At 42.8% G+C, this 17631-nt stretch overlaps 1 long non-coding RNA gene and 1 pseudogene across 1 annotated transcript; one reads left to right on the forward strand and one right to left on the reverse strand.

Moving 5' to 3' along the window:
• Positions 1 to 900: 900 nt before the first annotated feature.
• LOC129643290 (uncharacterized) lies at positions 901 to 2924 on the reverse strand. Its single transcript, XR_008710220.1, has 3 exons — positions 2818 to 2924; positions 2215 to 2355; positions 901 to 1038 (listed from the first exon to the last, which is right to left on the reverse strand). It is a non-coding gene; the product is annotated as an uncharacterized LOC129643290 (long non-coding RNA).
• Positions 1561 to 11561, forward strand: LOC129643288 (coiled-coil domain-containing protein 3-like; annotated as a pseudogene).
• Positions 11562 to 17631: the final 6070 nt, after the last annotated feature.

The raw sequence follows: 17631 nt of genomic DNA on the forward strand, positions 1-17631 counted from the left end.
GGTAGATCTGGGTTCGATCTCTGGGTTGGGAAGATCCCCTGGAGGAGGGCATGGCAACCCACTCCAGTACTCTTGTCTGGAGAATCCCATGAACAGAGTTGCCTGGGAGGCTACAGTCCCTGGGATCACAAAGAGTAGGACATGACTGAGCAAATAAGCACACATCTGTCCATTGAGTCACCGGTTGGATTCTGGATTGGTGTGACCTTATGGATCTCTAGCCTTCATTCCCTCAGAAGCTGGGCCACACTGGCTGGAGTCCTGGCCATTTCACTTCAAGGCATGCCCAAAGCCTTCCCAGGGTCTTCTGGTTCCCTGAGACCATGCTGCTCATGGTCTCTTCCTCCTGAGTCCCTGCTTCACGCCAGCTGGATTTCTGCCCTGTCACAAGAAGCATGCATGAATTTAATTGTCCTAACTGAAGACTTGGGGATCACAGGAAGATTTGGTTTTCACGGGATGTGAGGCCTTGGAATTTTCTTTCTTCCCCCTTCCCCACTTTTCTCCTTACCTTTCCTTTCCAAATTCCCTAAGAACTCTTCCTTTCAGTCAGAGAAGACTTTAGCTGAGTTCTAAGACTTAAACTTTCAGAAAACCTGGTTAATAAGATGCTTACAGAACAAAGAGCCTTCCATTTTACAGCAGTTTTGCTTATCAACTTATTGTTAATGTAATATGTATGACATATGCACGATGATACGTATATTATATCCATGCTATTACATATATATGTTTTGACTATACAAAATATTTATACTTATAAATAATCTTTTTTTTTTCTTACTACATGAAGAATAATTAAGGCAATTGAGAGATAAAAGGAACTGCCTAATTTAGAAATAAAGATTTAAGTGTGGAGTTTAGGTCTCTTCAGAGTCACTCATTGACTTGTGAAAAGCTCTTTGGGACTTCTGAATCTGTTTCTCAGGTGTAGGATGTTCAGAATCTGAAGGTAGGAATGAGGTTAATCATGAGACCATGTAGCTGTAGGAAAATCCAAGCAATGTGGCTTTGGCTTTTCAGATGTCGAAGGCTTTCCTAGGAGCATCGTTAAAACATAAGAGATGGAAAGGGAGAGAGAGATTCCGAAAAGTTAATTAGATCACACAGAATTTCCAAGGTAAACTCTGCGACGGTTAAGTTAGATTTCTGTGCCATTTGAGTGTAAATGAACTACTCAGAAAATGCAAAAACGTACGCTGAGTACTCATGGCAATTAACAGCAATCATTCTAAGAAGGCCATGTCTGGAGCGGCTTTGTGCCTGCAAAGCTTCCACCTGGTCGGTGTGCAGGGCGCCCGAAGAGGGCTGGGCCGCCTCTCCCCACACTGACTTTTCCGCCGCGGACTCCGCGCTGGCGCAAACACCGAGATCGGCCCTGGGGCTCCCGGTCCAGCGCCGACTGCACAGTCTCCCCAGCACCCCTCGCCCCTGGACGGCTTCCCGCCTCCGCCCCTCCCTCTGCCGCCCACGCCCCAGCCACGGGCGGGCAGGAGGCGGCGGTGGCCTGCCCTCCACGTGCCCTTTTAAAAGCCTCCCAAGCGAGGCCCCGCAGGGGTATCCCGGCGGAGGAGGGAGCAGCAAGCTGAGCTTTCGCAGCGGTGCGCGGAGCCAAGCGCCCCGGGCTGCGCCTCCTGCTGGTGGGGCGCGGCACTTCGGGTTCCCCGACGCTCTCGCTGCCGCCTCGGGGCTCCCCTCCTCCCCCGGCCATGCGCCCCGGTAGTGCGCCTGGGGCGCGGCACCCACCCGGCGGCTCCCGCCGCCCGCCCTTGCCGCCGGAATGCTGCGCCCGCTGCTGCTCGCCGCGCTCTGCCTGGCCCGCGGGCTGGAGGCCGCCGGCGGCTGCCAGCTGCCCTCTGAGTGGAGACCCCTGAGCGAGGGCTGCCCAGCGGAGCTGGCCAAGATCATCGTGCACGCCAAGGTGCTGGCGCTGCACGAGGAGGTGCACGGCCTGTACAACAACCTGCCCTGGCAGTAAGAGGCCAGCCACGCGGGGCTCTTCTACTCCGCTGAGATCGAGATGCTGTGCAACCAGGCGTGGCAGCATGCTCGAGGTGCCCAGGGGCTCCAGGCTCAACCTCACCGGCCTGGGCTACTTCTCCTGTCACTCCCACACCATGGTCCAGGATTACGCCTATTTCTTCTTCCTCAGGTGAGCCTACCATCTCTTGCCCATACCATCCCTCAGCCACTTGGCATGGCCAGCAGAGGTACCTTTATCCCCAGCAGTCTCAGGAACTCCTCCAGAATCCTGTCTGGGCGATGTTAAGTGATGCCTTGGTCTCCTTCCCATTTTGTGCTCTTTGGTGCTCCTCATGTTGAGTCTACAGAGATCTTGGGTGCCTCTGGCTAACACTATTGGAAAAACAGGGATGGCTCCTGTGCTTGACCAGGGAAGAGTGTTTCAGGCCAAAGCTCAAGGTGGTTTCCAGCAACAAACAGCCTATCCCCAATAGCAGAGGTTTATTTGGGGGTTAATGGGGGAAGAAGGCCCTGGTCACAGCACTCTGAGGAGCATGAAGGGCAATCGGACAGGAGCCCTCTCAGGTTGAGTTCCATGCAAGTTGGTCTGTGGTGCAGATGAGATGCCTGTGGAAAAGAGTTCAGGCAATGGCGTCTGCTGGAGTTTGAAATAAGAAAGTGGAACCCTAATTGAGGTGGAATCCTTATAGAGGAGGAAAACTATATTTTAAAGTGGATGCCGTGGGAGTTGTTTGGGATGGACAGTGGTCAAAACCAATCCAAACACCTTTGGAAATCAGATGGTTGTTGGAATTCTGGCTCCATTCTTCCTGTCATTTTGAGCAAGTTACTGACCTTGTCAAGAACCTCAAGTCTATGGGGTCACAGAGTCGGACACGACTGAAGTGACTTAGCAGCAGTAGCAGCAAGAACCTCAAGAGCCTCACCTGCATAATGTGCCAAACAAGGTTGGTTGAGATTAAATCCTAGTAACTGATGCAGAACATCTGATGCAGGTTAGATGAAGAATGTATAATTACTCAGTCCTGCACACCTGCTTGAAAGCCAAGATGGGACTGGTGTGGAATGCAGCCCAGCTGTCCTCTTGTTTGACTCGGATTCGCTCATATCAGCTGCCAGCAGACCTCAATGTCAGGCTCTTCCAAATAGCAAAAGTTTATAGAGGAAGGGCCTGGGGGCGGGGGCATGAAGGGATTGGGAAGGTGCTCACAGGGCTTTGAAGAACAGAGAGGTGAATTAGACCAGGCCTTGTCTGTTGGGAGACTCCTGGAATCTTGTGAAGTTCTATAATGTTTGTCATGTGGTCACGATGAAATGCATGTAGATAAGGGTTCAGGTTATGGGCTCAACTGAAGTTTGCAATACAAAACAGCAGGTGGAACCCTAATGCATTGGTTCTCTCCAGTTGGAGGAGGAGGCTGATACAGAGGAACTGGGAGGAACCTCAAAATTGAATCTAACATATAGTGATTGGACAATAAGTCACATCTTCCCAGTACATGGCATAGCATTAAGGATATTTGGAATGGCCATGACCTTGGTCTGCAGACTAACTTTTAGCTCTTGAGATTTCACATCACTGAGAAAGAAGACAGAAGGTTCCACAGAGGGGCGTCCGTAAGCTCACGGTAACACCTGTTTTCCATATTAAAGCCAGAATATCCAAGTTTAGAATACATGGTGTGCTCTGTGTTTGCTTGGGTGGTTTAGCCAGATTAAGTGGAATTAAAACAAAATACTGGAGAAGTACAGTTTCTAAATAAAACTGGCAAGGAATGATGTAGTACCTCTTGATATGCAGAAACTTAGATTTTTACATGTCTTTATTTAGGGAAACCAGCTCTAAAACTATTCAACAATAAAACTTTATTTTCCAAAGTAAAAAGAGCCACAGTACTTAAGAAGACATTATTTTCTTTTCTGATTTTATAATGAAATACAGTTTTGTCCACTGGCTCTCTGGTGGTCAGCCAGCTCTTTCCTCTTTTTCTCTGACATATTTAAAAAACGTTAGGGCAGAGGTACAGAGTCAAATGGTAGTCTGACAAGATTTCTATTTCACCGGGCTGTGTTGCCCTGATGTGTTTTAACAACCACATACAAATCATTCCTCTGTTATTGTGGCCCCCTTGGAGAGGAGAACAGATTCTGGTCAGTGTCACAGGAGAAAGTGGCAGTGGAGATTCCCTTGTGAGCCCCCAAATGTCTACTTTGGGCTGGAGTGCCACTTTCATCTCTCCTTTTCCTTCTCTTGACTTCTCTATCTTGCCAACAGGTACTTTATGCAGGGTTTTGTAAAAATGTTAAGTTTTATACTGTGCTTACTTTGTGCCAAATACTTTACTTACTTTTAAAAAAATGCACTCCTTACACCACCATTAAACAAATAAGGATGCTGTTGTCATCCTCGTTTTATAGATTGTATATTTGAGCTTAGAGAATTTAAGAAATCCTTTGTGTGTCAAACAGGAGATAAGTAGCAGTGATAGGACTTGAATCTTGGGTCATTGCAATTGGCTTTCCTTTGCCCAGGAAACAAGAAGCACTCCACTAGAAGGAAGGCAGCTTGGGAGATACACAAATGTTCACCCACACCCATCCCCCAATTCATGTGTTTTGAAAAACTTAAGGATAGACACGTGCAGTGTGAGGTAGAGAAACAATCAGAGACGGTGACTCCTCTAATGTGAGCCATGTAGATGTGTAATTGGAAGCTGCATGTAAATCAGGGAAGTTAGAATATGCCCTCACACTGCACAAAAATATCTCACAATGGTTTAAAGACTTAAACATAAGACATGATGCCATAAAACTCCTATAAGAGAGCATGGGCAAAATGTTCTCTGACATAAGTTGGACCTTTGTTTTCTTAGGTCATTCTCCCAAGGTAATAGAAATAAAACCAAATATGAACAAAGGGGACCTGATCAAACTTACAAGCTTCTGCACAGCAAAGAAAACCATAAAAAAAAAAAAAAGACAATCTAAAGAATGGGAGAAAATATTTGCAAATGATGCAATAGACTGGGGTTTCAAATATACAGACCATACAATTCAACAACAACAACAACAACAACAAAATAAATAAAAAATAATGGGCAGAAAACCTTAATAGACATTTCTCCAAAGAAGACATGCAGATGGCCAGGAGACACATAAAAATTTACTCAGCGTCACTAATTCTTCAGTTCAGTTCAGTTGCTCAGTCGTGTCCAACTCTTTGTGACCCCATGAATCACAGCACACCAGGCCTCCCTGTCCATCACTAACTCCCAGAGTTCACTCAGACTCATGTCCATCAAGTCAGTGATGCCATCCAGCAATCTCATCCTCTATCGTCCCCTTCTCCTCCTGCCCCCAATCCCTCCTAGCATCAGAGTCTTTTCCAATGAGTCAACTCTTCGCATGAGGTGGCCAAAGTACTGGAGTTTCAGCTTTAGCATCATTCCTTCCAAAGTAATCCCAGGGCTGATCTACTTCAGAATGGAGAGAAATGCAAATCAAAGTTGCAGCCAGCTACCATCTCCTATTAGGCAGAATGGCTATCATCAAAAACAGAACAAATAGCAAATGTTGGAGAGAGAGTGGCGAAAAGGGAACCCTCCTACACTGTTGGTGGGAATGTAAGTTGGGGTAGCCACTATGGAAAACAGTATGGGGGATCATCAGAAAATTCATAGGACCACCATATGACCCAGCAGTCCCCCTCATGGGCATGTTCCTGGATAAAACTGTAATTAAGGAATATACATGCACCCCCATGTTCATAGCAGCATGATTCCCAACAGTCAAGATATGGAAACAGCCTAAATGTCCCTTGATAGTTGAATGATTAAAGAAAATGTGGTATGTGTATATGAACACTACTCAGCCATAACAAGAAAGAAATAATGCCATTTGCAGCAACATGGATGGAACTAGAGATAATTATACTAAGTGGAGTCACAAAGAGAAGAATAAATACCATATTATATCACTTATATGTGGAATGTAAAATATGGCACAAATGAACCTAAATACAAAATAGAAACAGACTCATGGATACAGAGAATAAACTTGTGGTTGTCAAGAGGAATGGAGGGAGGGAGACGGATGGACTGGGTGTTTGGGGTTAGCAGATGCAAACTGTTACATTTGCAATAAACAACAAGGTCCTACTTTAGCACAGGGAACCATATCCAATCTCCTGGGATAAACCATAATGGAAAAGATATTAAAAAAATGTATGTATATGTATAACTGAGTCACTTTACAGCAGAAATTAGCACAACATTGTAATTAAACTCTACTGAAATAATAAAAAAGACGTTGTATAACTGACAACACTGTTACAGTCTTCTGTTGACTCTTGATTCAAGATGGTATACCCCATGGGTGTCCAGTCTACAGCTCTTGCCTCCTTTTTTTCCAATTAGGATGGATGAGAACTATAACCTCTTGCCTCATGGCAAGATGCCATGGAAAGATGCCATCTTCCAGACATTCAAGAGAACAGAAGGATGTTTTATAGCCTTTTCCAGTTTTCAAACTGTTCACAAGGGCAGCAGCTGGCAACTTTCTCCAGTGACTGGGAGGTCCAAGAAGACACTAGGGTAAGAATTGGCTATACCCTGTGCTACAGCAAAATAATAAGATAGCTATGACTCATATGAATGTTGTGAGCAAGGGAGTCAAGAATCCTCTTCCAAAATCCAGATCAAGAAGTAATTTTCACCCTCTCCACAGCCCTCCCAGAAGTTGACAAGCACTGCGCATAAACTCTGGAGTCCTCAGGCTGTACTGTGTGGCATGAGGTTCCTCATAGAGTGAGGGGACAAGATGGAATGAAGGTTGGCATGCTGTGCCTCAGTTTCCTCTTCTGTAAATTGGAAGCCATCGTAACATCTGTATCTTAGGGTGGATGCAACATGATTTAACTATGTAGGGAATGTCAATAGGTAAAGCCTTTAGTGAGGTGTTTGAGAGTAAGCACTCAATACACTGAGCTGTTATGACTACTTATGTTGTTGATTTCAAATACTTATGTATGTTTTTACTTGGCCTTGCTGGGTCTTAGTTGTGGCATGTGGGATCTTCAGTCTTCCTTGCGGCATGCAGGATCTTCAGTTGCAGCATGCAAACCCTTAGTGGCAGGATCTAGTTCCCATGGAACAGAAGGATCCAGATCACTCTGCGCATGAAGATAGAAAAGGCATCTTTCAGTCTGAGGCAGGTGCCTGAGTTGTGGGGCTATTTCGAGGACTATCGCTTTCTCTGAGCAGTGGCATTGTTGCGACTGAGCCAGGGGAGCAGGGAGGCCGTGGCCCATCGCTCCCAGTATCCAACCAAGATCTTTATAGGACCACGTGACAGACCACAGGAGACAGTTCTGATGTGGGTTAATGAACCAACGAGCACGTATTAGGTGGTTTCCTTCTTTCCCCCATCTGTGGTGCCCTGGGTGGGGGCGCTGTCTTTCTCTTGTCTGGTGGGTTGGCCTAGGGGAGTGGCCTTGTTCTTCCAAACCTCCTGCCCAGGGCTCCATGGCACCTGGAGGCTTTCTTCATGTTCTTTGCACAGAAACTGTTCTCATCGTGGGCAAGTACATCTGACTGCGGAAAAGTGTTGATTCTTCCTTTCCATACATTATCCGGGGTTCCTTCCTTAGGCCTGCCCTACTGACAGTTATCAACTCCCTGACCCCTCTTCAAGATTTTCCAAAACTTTCTGAGTGCTTGTCATTTATTTCACTCCCCACATGGATCTAAGCACCTTTCTTTTCCCCTGCCCCACTCTTTTTTTTTTTTTTTTTTCCCTACCTGACTCTTAATCTGTGCCAGCGCCCACTCCACATTGAACTGGACCCACCAAGTATAAGCCTGAGTATCCCCAGCCTGGGTCAGACCATAGCATGTTCAAGTTAAATCTTTTTAGTCTTGGCCCTGTGGTTCTCCATTTTGTTGAATTTTTGCTTCATGTACTAAATCTTTGGTAATAGTACATTGATGTCAAGAGATCAGATATTGATCCAAAAATACCTCAGGGCTGAGCCCCAAACTCTTTAGATATATAACTGATTAGCCCTGTTGTTACACAATGAAGCTATTAGCATTTTACTGCAATTAGATTATCCATCATTCAAAACAAATAGAACAATGGGACTGTGGAAAATTGTTTTAATGTGAAGGCAGTCCTATTTTGGATGGTCAGATGTTGATCTTGGGGAGAATTCCTTTTCCCTTTCATCATCCTGGTCTCTTAGATAACAGAGGTGGGTATGTGTGTTTGCACTGAGTCAGAAGCTTTTGGGGAAGAGAATTAATTGTTCCATGTTGCTGAGCCGCTGCAGAGCCAAATTGAGGTGTTGATGGACTTTGTATGTATCACATCTTGGCTCCTTCTGCCCACTTTGAAAGGTACCACATCAGAGCTGAGTTAAATTAGCTAGTTCATTTGAGAATTTAGGTTTAAAATAAAACTAAGGTGCTAGCATTTATATTTTATGATATTCCTTGAGAAATTTTTACTTTCTCTGCAGTGATTAAAATAGTTGTGAATTGAAGGTGTCAGAATTAGATGAAGAGTTATGGACAGTTACTTGTTCCTTTCTTGAAAAAACAAAACAAAACTAAACTAAAACTAAAAATTATCTGCCTTAAAAACAACAAAACAACAATAAACAAAACAAAACAAAACAAAAACTTATGTTCAGTTGTGCTGGATCTTTGTTGCCATGAGGGCTTTTCTCTAGTTATGGCAAGCAAGGGCTACTCTTTGTTGCAGTGCACAGGCTTCTTATTGCAATAGCTTCCCTCATCGCAGAGCACAGGCTGTGAGAGCATGGGCTTCAGTAGTTGTGGGTTGTGGGCTCACTAGTTTTGGCACACAGGCCTAGTTGATCTGCAGCTTGTGGAATCTTCCTGGACCAGGGATTGAACCAATGTCCCTGCTCTGGCAGATGGATTCCTATCCACTGTGCCACCAGGGAAGTCCTCTCTGCTTTTTCTGTGTGAAGATGAGTATCCTGCTTTCTCTCCTATGCAAGGTAATAAATCATGTTATGACACAAAAAGTCTGTTTTTCCTAAGGTGATGGGTCTTCCATCTTATATGGGATCAGGGAAGCTTGTTTGGGTCAACTTTTTATTCCAGTTAGACTCTTGCTAATGGGAACATGTGAATCCTTCATTTGTTCTGAGACCATTATGAATGGCCCTGGATGGTGCACATTACACAGTTTCCCAATATCACATGCTGTGTCTTAGATGATGATGAATTCAGGGGGCACACTGATGAATTCTCATCCTTTCCACTGTTGCTGCTGCTCTTCTCTAAGTCCCCAGTCAGCTTGAACAGGGTGTTTAGATTGTGGTCATGAAATGTGCATTTCCTCCTTCTCATTCTCTTGCAGCATCACATGAATCTGGGACTCTAGGGCCAGTCTGGAGGTTAATAAAAGGAACCAGAGGAAAATCTGATGTAGGGAAACTTTTTGTGATACATGCCCAGGACAACCTGCAACTCCATCCTCAGCAGCCAAATCCTCCCATTCTCTAATTCCATCCTTAGACATCACACCACTACCCCCTCCCCCAACGCCCCCGCCCCTTGCTTCAGTCAGTGGAAACATAAGCTTGCTTTCAAAAGTTGCCAGGGAATCAGCAGCACTCCTAAGTGTTCAGCATCTCTCTGGTTCAGTATCATGGTGTTAGTGGGGCCTCGGGGGATGTCTTCGGCAAATTAGAGCATCCATCCCATTTTCTGGCAGGGTTCTCTCCATGCCAGCCAAGAACATTTTCCTTTCCTTTTTCCTTCCCTGCTGGGTGAGTGTAACAATCAAAACAAAAGTTGGCTGTTTTCCTTTCTCAGAAAGTCCTGTCCCCCGGAACTGTGACCCAGACTGACCCACACATACATCAATCCGACCTAGAGTGTCATGGAACTGACATAAAATCTGTGGAAGACCTCCTGTCATCTTTATTTTTTCCCTTTTTAGAGTTTGGAAGGATGATGAGGGAGGTGCCATCCTCATCAGGCAATCAGGATTGGCTGTGCCATTTTCAAAGGCATGACCTCAGGCAGAACCCTTCATTTCCCAAAACTTCAGTTTTCTCCTTCCCTAATAGCTCAGTTGGTAAAAAAATCTGCCTGCAATGCAGGAGACCCCAGTTTGATTCCTGGGTCAGGAAGATCTGCTGGAGAAGGGAGAGGCTACCCACTCCAGTATTCTTGGGCTTCCCTTGTGGCTCAACTAGTAAAGAATCCCCCTGCAGTGCAAGAGACCTGGGTTCGATCCTTGGATTGGCAAATCCTCTGGAGAAGGGAAAGGATATCCTCTCCAGTATCCTGACCTGGAGAATTCCATGAACTCTATAGTCCACGGTGCCACAAAGAGTCGAACACCACTGAGTGACTTTCACTTTCAAAACATAAACTGTCTCAGGTTGTCCTAAGGACCCAATTAGATCATAGGTTTGAGAGCACTTTGTCAGTTTTAAAGAGTGATCGAGGGATTTATGACTATAAATGGATAGTTAGAAAGTATGACTTTAAAACTTAAAGATGATGCAACTTTTAAAAAGCTTCCTGTGTCTTCCCAGGGCAGTGGCAGTGGGAGCAATGGTGACAGGGTAGGTGGTGGAGAGGGAAACAGATGATGGGGAAGCTCTCATGTGTGTTGTAATTCATTCAACAGAATTTACTGGGTTCTGGTCACAGAGCACTTAAAAATTCAGGTACTGAATTATAAACCATGTTCATGTGGATTCCCAAATCTGAAAGTATAAAATGGTAGTCAGTACAGTTTTTTCTCCCACCTCTGACACCCATCCACCCAGTTCCCACCTACCCTCCAAATGAATAACCACTGTTAATAGTTTCTTGTAAGCTTCCAATGAGTGTTCTCCCCCAACAAACAGTTCAGTCAAGATTCACTGTCTTCTTTAAGGGCATGGCAGCCCATTCCTATATTCCTGCCTGGAGAATCCCATGGACAGAGGAGCCTGATGGGCTTCAGTCCATGGGGTCACAAAGAGTCAGACACGACTGTGTGACTAACACACACTTTTGGTACCAGTGGCACTGCAATGTGCACACGTGGTTGTGCCCTGCTTTGTTCACAAGTGGGTACGTGGAAGTAAACATGTAAGTTGCTATATCTAGACATGTACGTTGGTTTAAACAGCTGCGTCGTAGTCTATTGTATTAATGCCCTACTGTGTATTTAATCAAATTCCCTGTTGATAGGTGTTGGGAAGCACAGTACAAAATAGCCCGTTGGAGGAAGTCCTTGAGAAAATGGCGAAGGGCCAGAAATACCCCGGCTTGGTGTGCTGCAGGCAGAAAAACATCTCCTGCCTTAGGTTGTGCCCAGCGCCAAGATTTAATAATAAATATTAAGGATGTTGCTTGAGAAAACGGGTTATGGGATAAGCACATGGGTTACTTAGAGTGCGCTGTCCTTGAAATATTTTTACTGATTAGATGTTAACCCCGTATGCACTCTGCTGGCTGTATACTCTAAGCTCTTTGTTCTTGCTTCTATAAAAAAAGGCTTGACTGCAGAAATAAACTTGTCAGTCTTTGCAAGAGACTGTCCGAGTGTCATTCTTTCAGGTTCATCACTTCCAAGTCCTGGGGAGAAAATCCTGAACAAGTGGTGCCAAGAACAGGGACTTGAAAGGAAGGTTGAACAAAGCGACGAGCCCCTGCAGAAAGAGGTAAGCAGGATGGGACAACATAGCAGTAAAATTCCTTTCATTTCTATAATGCATCATTTTTTGAAACAAAACGGTGTTAATGTTTCAAGAGATCAGTTGAACGACTGCTATCATATTTTACTGGAACAATTCATAGTTCCCAGAAGAGGGGACACTCAATCCAGACATATAGAAAAGGGTTGAAAATAATGTTTTGCGAACATATCGGCAAGGGTTACATGGTCACTCATATGGGCTATCATAGAACAAATTGAAGGGCATAACGTTGATTTGGAAGTAAAAACTATTCGATCTTTACATGAATATGAGCTTAAGGAACAAGATATGCAAGGTGCTTTGAAATATAAGAATGTTACGCTCAATCAGACACAATCCTTAGAAAAACAACTTAGAGACGTATATATACAGGATATGTCAAAAGTGAAGCCACTTAGAACAGAGGTCATTTCATTCAATGGACAGCCCAAATCTGAGGTTTTTCCTTCTGCTCTGCCTGTAACAGCAATTGCTAACTTTGCTCGTACTAATCATTTGACTCCTCCTCGGGAGATGCCTGCTTGCGCTTTTGCTTTCCCAATGCAATTTAATCAACCTGCCCAAGACCAAAATACTTGGGCTAATCTAGATTTTGGCATGTTGTCTAGCTTTAAGAAAGCATGAACTCTGTATGGACCTACTTCTCCTTACTGTATAGAATTTCTCAGAGGATAGGCTGACCATTGGATGCCATATGATTTTTTTCAAGTAGCAAATATGGTTTTAAATCCTCAACAATTACTGCAGTGGCAATTGTGGGTTAATGATGAGGCCCGACAGCTAATGATTGACCAGCAATCTCATGGTAACCCTGCCAATTTAACCTATGATATACTCACTGGAACAAGAGCCATGGCCGATATGGTTGTGTGCAGTTAGCTAATATTACCCCTCAGATGTTACATTTCATTAAAGAAACTGCCTGCAGGGCATAAGCAAAGGTTGATAGCACTAACTCTGATGGTTCATTTATTAAGATTATTCAAGGACATGAGGAAGAATATTCTTAATTTATAGGGAAATTAAAGGTTGCAATCGAAAAATCTATTAAGGATGTGACTTTACAAAATATTATTTTAAAACAACTTGCTTTTGAAAATGCTAATGAGGAATGTCGATCCATGCTCAGACCAATTCGAGAGACTGGCTCTCTTATGAAATATTTGAAAGCATGTAGAGATATCGGATCTATGTCCCATAGAGCAAAATTGGCAGCATTGGAAACCTTTAATGTACAGAAAGCTGCTAATGCCAAATATTTTAACTGTGGGAAGCCCAGCCATATGAAAAAACAATGTCACATGTCAACACAGGCCAGAAAAAATAATACTACTTCTAATAAGAATAGACCCCCAGGAATATGTCCAAGATGTAAAAAGGGGTTCCATTGGCTGGATGAATATCATTCTAAATTTGATAAGGATGGAAACACTTTGAACCCTGGTGCACAACAAAAACAACAGGGAAACTAATAAAGGGGACATCCTCTAGCCCCACTACAAAAGGAGGACCTAGCGTTATGATGCTACAAGCAGCTACACCTAAGAATGCTTGTATTGATATACCTAATCCTTATGATATGGAACTAATAGAATTATACAACCTCCACAAAATTCCCACTGGATATTATGGCCCAATTCCACCCGGGACAGTGGGACTGATTTTGGGACATAGTAGCTGCACAATGAGAGGTTTAATGGTATTGACTGATGTTATGGATGAAGATTATGAAGGGGAAATACATGCTATGGTAAATGTTGTGAAAATGGGAAATGTATACTTACAAAAAAGGGAACGTTTTGCACAATTATTACTTTTGCCATATGTCAAACCAATGAAGGCATCTGATAAAGTTCGGCAGGGAGGCTTTAGCAATACCATCCTTACTGCTGCACTATCCACCTTATTAAAGGAACATCAGAAACCCATGCTTACTTTACGCATATGGGGAAAACATTTCACAGGCATGTTAGATACCAGAGCTAACATTTCAATCATTAGAGCTACAGAATGGCCCCTTGATTGGGGTAAGGTTATGGCTCCTTCTAGACTATTAGGAATAGATAAGGCTGATGCCACACAAAGTTTTGTCAATGCATCCTATTTACAAGTGTATGGCCCTAATCAAATTGTAGCTTATCTTACACCATATGTTACTAATATCCCTATCAATTTATGGGGACAGGATTTTCTTGAACAAAGGAAAGCCACAATTTCTTTAAATGAAACTTTTTAATGGGGGCCACTGAGTTAACACCACTGCCTCTCGATTGGGAATCTGATACCCCAATATGGACACCTCAATGGCCCCTAATTAAGAAAACTTTGCAGCTCTTATGCAATTAATAAATGAACAATTACAAAAAGCTCATATAGAACCTTCATTTTCCCCATGGAATTCCCCTATTTTTGTAATAAAAAAGAAATCAGGAAAATGGCGAATGTTGATAGATTTAAGAAATGTTAATAATACCATGTTACCTATGGGGCCCTTACAACCCGGATTACCCTCCCCTTCTATGGTACCAAAAGGATGGTCTATAGTTATAATTAACTTACAAGACTGCTTTTTTACTTTACCTCTGCACTCTAAAGATAGAAAACGTTTTGCCTTTTCAATTCCTTCTATAAATCACATGGCTCCTGTTAAAAGATTTCAATGGAAGGTACTACCCCAGGGAATGATTAACTCTCCTACCATTTGCCAATATCTCATATCTGTTTTATTAAAACCTATTAGAGATAAATTTCCTACTGCATTTATAATTCATTACATGGATGATATACTTCTCTGTATGGAATCTGAACTCTGTTTACAACAGTTATATAATGAAGTTACTACCACTCTTCAAAATCATGGCCTGCTTGTTGTGCCAGATAAAATTCAATAGAAAGCACCCTTTAATTATTTAGGACATATTGTGGAAGAATCTAAAATCAAACCTCAAAAAACTCAAATTTCTATGCAGTCTCTACACACGCTGAATAATTTTCAAAAATTGCTAGGAGATATTAATTGGCTGCAGCCATCTGTTGGCATCCCCACCTATGCCTTACAAAATCTATTTAAAATTTTAGAGTGATCCCCTGACCCTAATAGCCCTAGACAACTAACAAAAGAGGCCAAAGAAGAACTGGCTTTAATGGAGAAACACGTTCAACAATCTTTTCCAACTCGGCTAGATTATGATCAACCAGTTTCTTTATATATATTCCCCACTGAACATTCACCCACTGCAATTATAGCTCAGCATAGCCCAATAGAATAGGTATATTTACACACTAAACATTCTAAAAAAATTGTATCATATACTGAGAAAATAGGGCACTTAATTATGTCAGGAAGAAACCATATACAAACTTTGACTGGATTTTATCCATATGCAATACACGTTCCCTTGACAAAAAAGGAATTGCAAATTGCCTTACAATATAACTTGACCATGCAAATGGCATTAAATGATTTTCAAAATGTTATCTCATTTCATTTGCTGAAAGGAAAATTATGGGACTTTCTACAATGTACTAAATTCATTGTAACTAATATCATTGCATCCCAACCTATTTCCAATGCACCCACCTATTACATTGATGGCAACAAGAAAGGCATAGCAGAGATTGTCCGCCCTGATATCAAAGAGAAATTACCCACTACCTATTCTTCAATACAAAGAATTGAATTGTATGCTTTATATACTCTTTTGTCGCTTCAACCATTATCCTTCAACGTATATACTGATTCCAAATACCTTGCTTCCCTTTTTCCTGATTTTGTTATTGCCTTTTTATACAACCTAGATGAAGAATTATATACTCTATTTTCACAGACTCAAGCTTTAATTTGCTCACGTATGGAACCTTTCTTTATTGCACATATACATGCTCATTCAGGTTTACCTGGCCCTCTGGTTGCAGGAAATGATGCTATTGACAAGCTCATAGCTCCCATTTTTTCGTCTGCCAATGACGAACATGCTAATCTTCATACCAATGCTAACAGATTGCACTCTAAATACCATATTCCTCTCACTGAAACACGGCATATTATTAAAACCTGTGATGTCTGCGCCCCTCTGCATTTACAGACTACGATTTCAGGAGTTAATCCCCAGAAACAACAACCTAATTCCCTTTGGCAATCTGACTTCACTCACTGCTCCTTAAGAAAGTTTTCTTTGCTTTTTGTCTCAATAGATACATTTTCCGACTTTATCTGGACAATACCTATCTCTTCAGAATCCAAAAAACACGCCATTTCCACACTCTTACTCACCTTCTCCATTATGGGGATTCCTTCAGTCCTGAAAACAGACAGTAGACCTGCATTTACCTTGCACTCATTTCATTCATTTTTATCAGAATGGAACATAACACACATTACAGGAATACCCTATAATCCTCGGGGTCAAACCATTATTGAAAGAGCCCACCGCACCCTAAAAACTCATTTATTAAAACAGAAAGGGGGAATATAGAAGAGGAGATACACTTCTTATCCCATGAACCCTCAATTACTATTATCTTTAACTCTTTATTCCCTGAATTTTTTAAACTTAACAAAAAATAATTCTGACACTCGTGCAGATAGACATTTTGCAGAAGACAAAAACAGCAAATTAGAAATCAATACACCAATATGGTATAAGCAATTAAATCAGTGGCTGCCAGGAATCTTACAACTCCTAGGCAAGGGTTATGGTCTTGTCATTGCAGATGGAGAGGAAATCTGGGTTTGTCTTCGACATGTCCGTTACCAAGAGGGACCCCAAGACCAGACTCCCTCGGGAAGTGACGAAGTTGACGTGAAGGGTCTCGTCAATGACCCTGGAGGAGCCAATGGGGAAACGCTGTGGTCTTAATCCTTACCCAAATTGGGCTCAAGTGAAAACATGACTCATCAGGCTGAGCAGACACTGAAAAGTACTGGAACTCCTATGACTCCAGATAAGCTGTTTCTGGCAATGTTAGCTGTTCTTTCCTGTTCCTCTGGGGTAAGTGCAGAATACTTTTATTGGCATACACACCCAACCCACCACTTCTCTCCATAGTGGATTGGGTAGATAAAGCCCTTATGATCTTTACTAGTGATAGCATGCATTTTCCAAGTCCCTGGTCCATAAAGTGACCAATTCATGAAGAAGATGAGGGAAAGCCAATCAACATTTCCGTGGGATTCAAAACCTTGCCTATCTGCTTCGGATCTCATCCCCTTTGCATGACTATCTTCCCACAGTGGTGGGCATACTCTGCCAACAATGGGACTGCTTTGCATCTGGGAATGTTTGCTATGGCATCTTTCGTACTTAATGGCTCCAAGTGACATTATCCAGGCCAGATATCCAACTATTCAAACTCGCTTTTTCAACCAGAGGAACCTTCATGTCATACTGTATCTTGGAGAAGAAAACAGGAGATACAACCATTACATTGGTCTGCCTGTCGAGGCCAATTTGGGAAAGTTTCTATAATTCAGCAAAATCATACTAATCATACATTTAAATTTGTTGACTGGGGACCTCATGGTTTGTTTTCAAACTGTTCTGAAGAGCAGGAGGAACATCATAATTGCTCCTGGTTTAATAGATCAAGTATTGGAGGCTTTCATAAAACTAAGACAAGTTTCTGGACTGATAAGGACATATTGCTGAATTGGTATAACAGGGGCTTATCACCCCCACGACCCAGAATTGTCGTCCCCATTGTGGGGCCAAAGCAATAGCACATTTGGAAAATTCCAGCAGCCTTAGAGCACTTCTCTAGTGTTTATGGGACTATGGGTATGTTTCATCCTTCTAATTATACCTTCCTATACAATAGTACTGGCTATATTCAATTGTGTGTTCACCTTCCGTATTTGTTTATTGTAGGGCATTTTGATATTCACTTATCAACCAAGATTGTCAATTGCACTGCAT

This window comes from Bubalus kerabau, chromosome 2 (genome assembly GCF_029407905.1).
Source record: "Bubalus kerabau isolate K-KA32 ecotype Philippines breed swamp buffalo chromosome 2, PCC_UOA_SB_1v2, whole genome shotgun sequence".
Taxonomy (NCBI): Eukaryota; Metazoa; Chordata; class Mammalia; order Artiodactyla; family Bovidae; genus Bubalus; species Bubalus kerabau.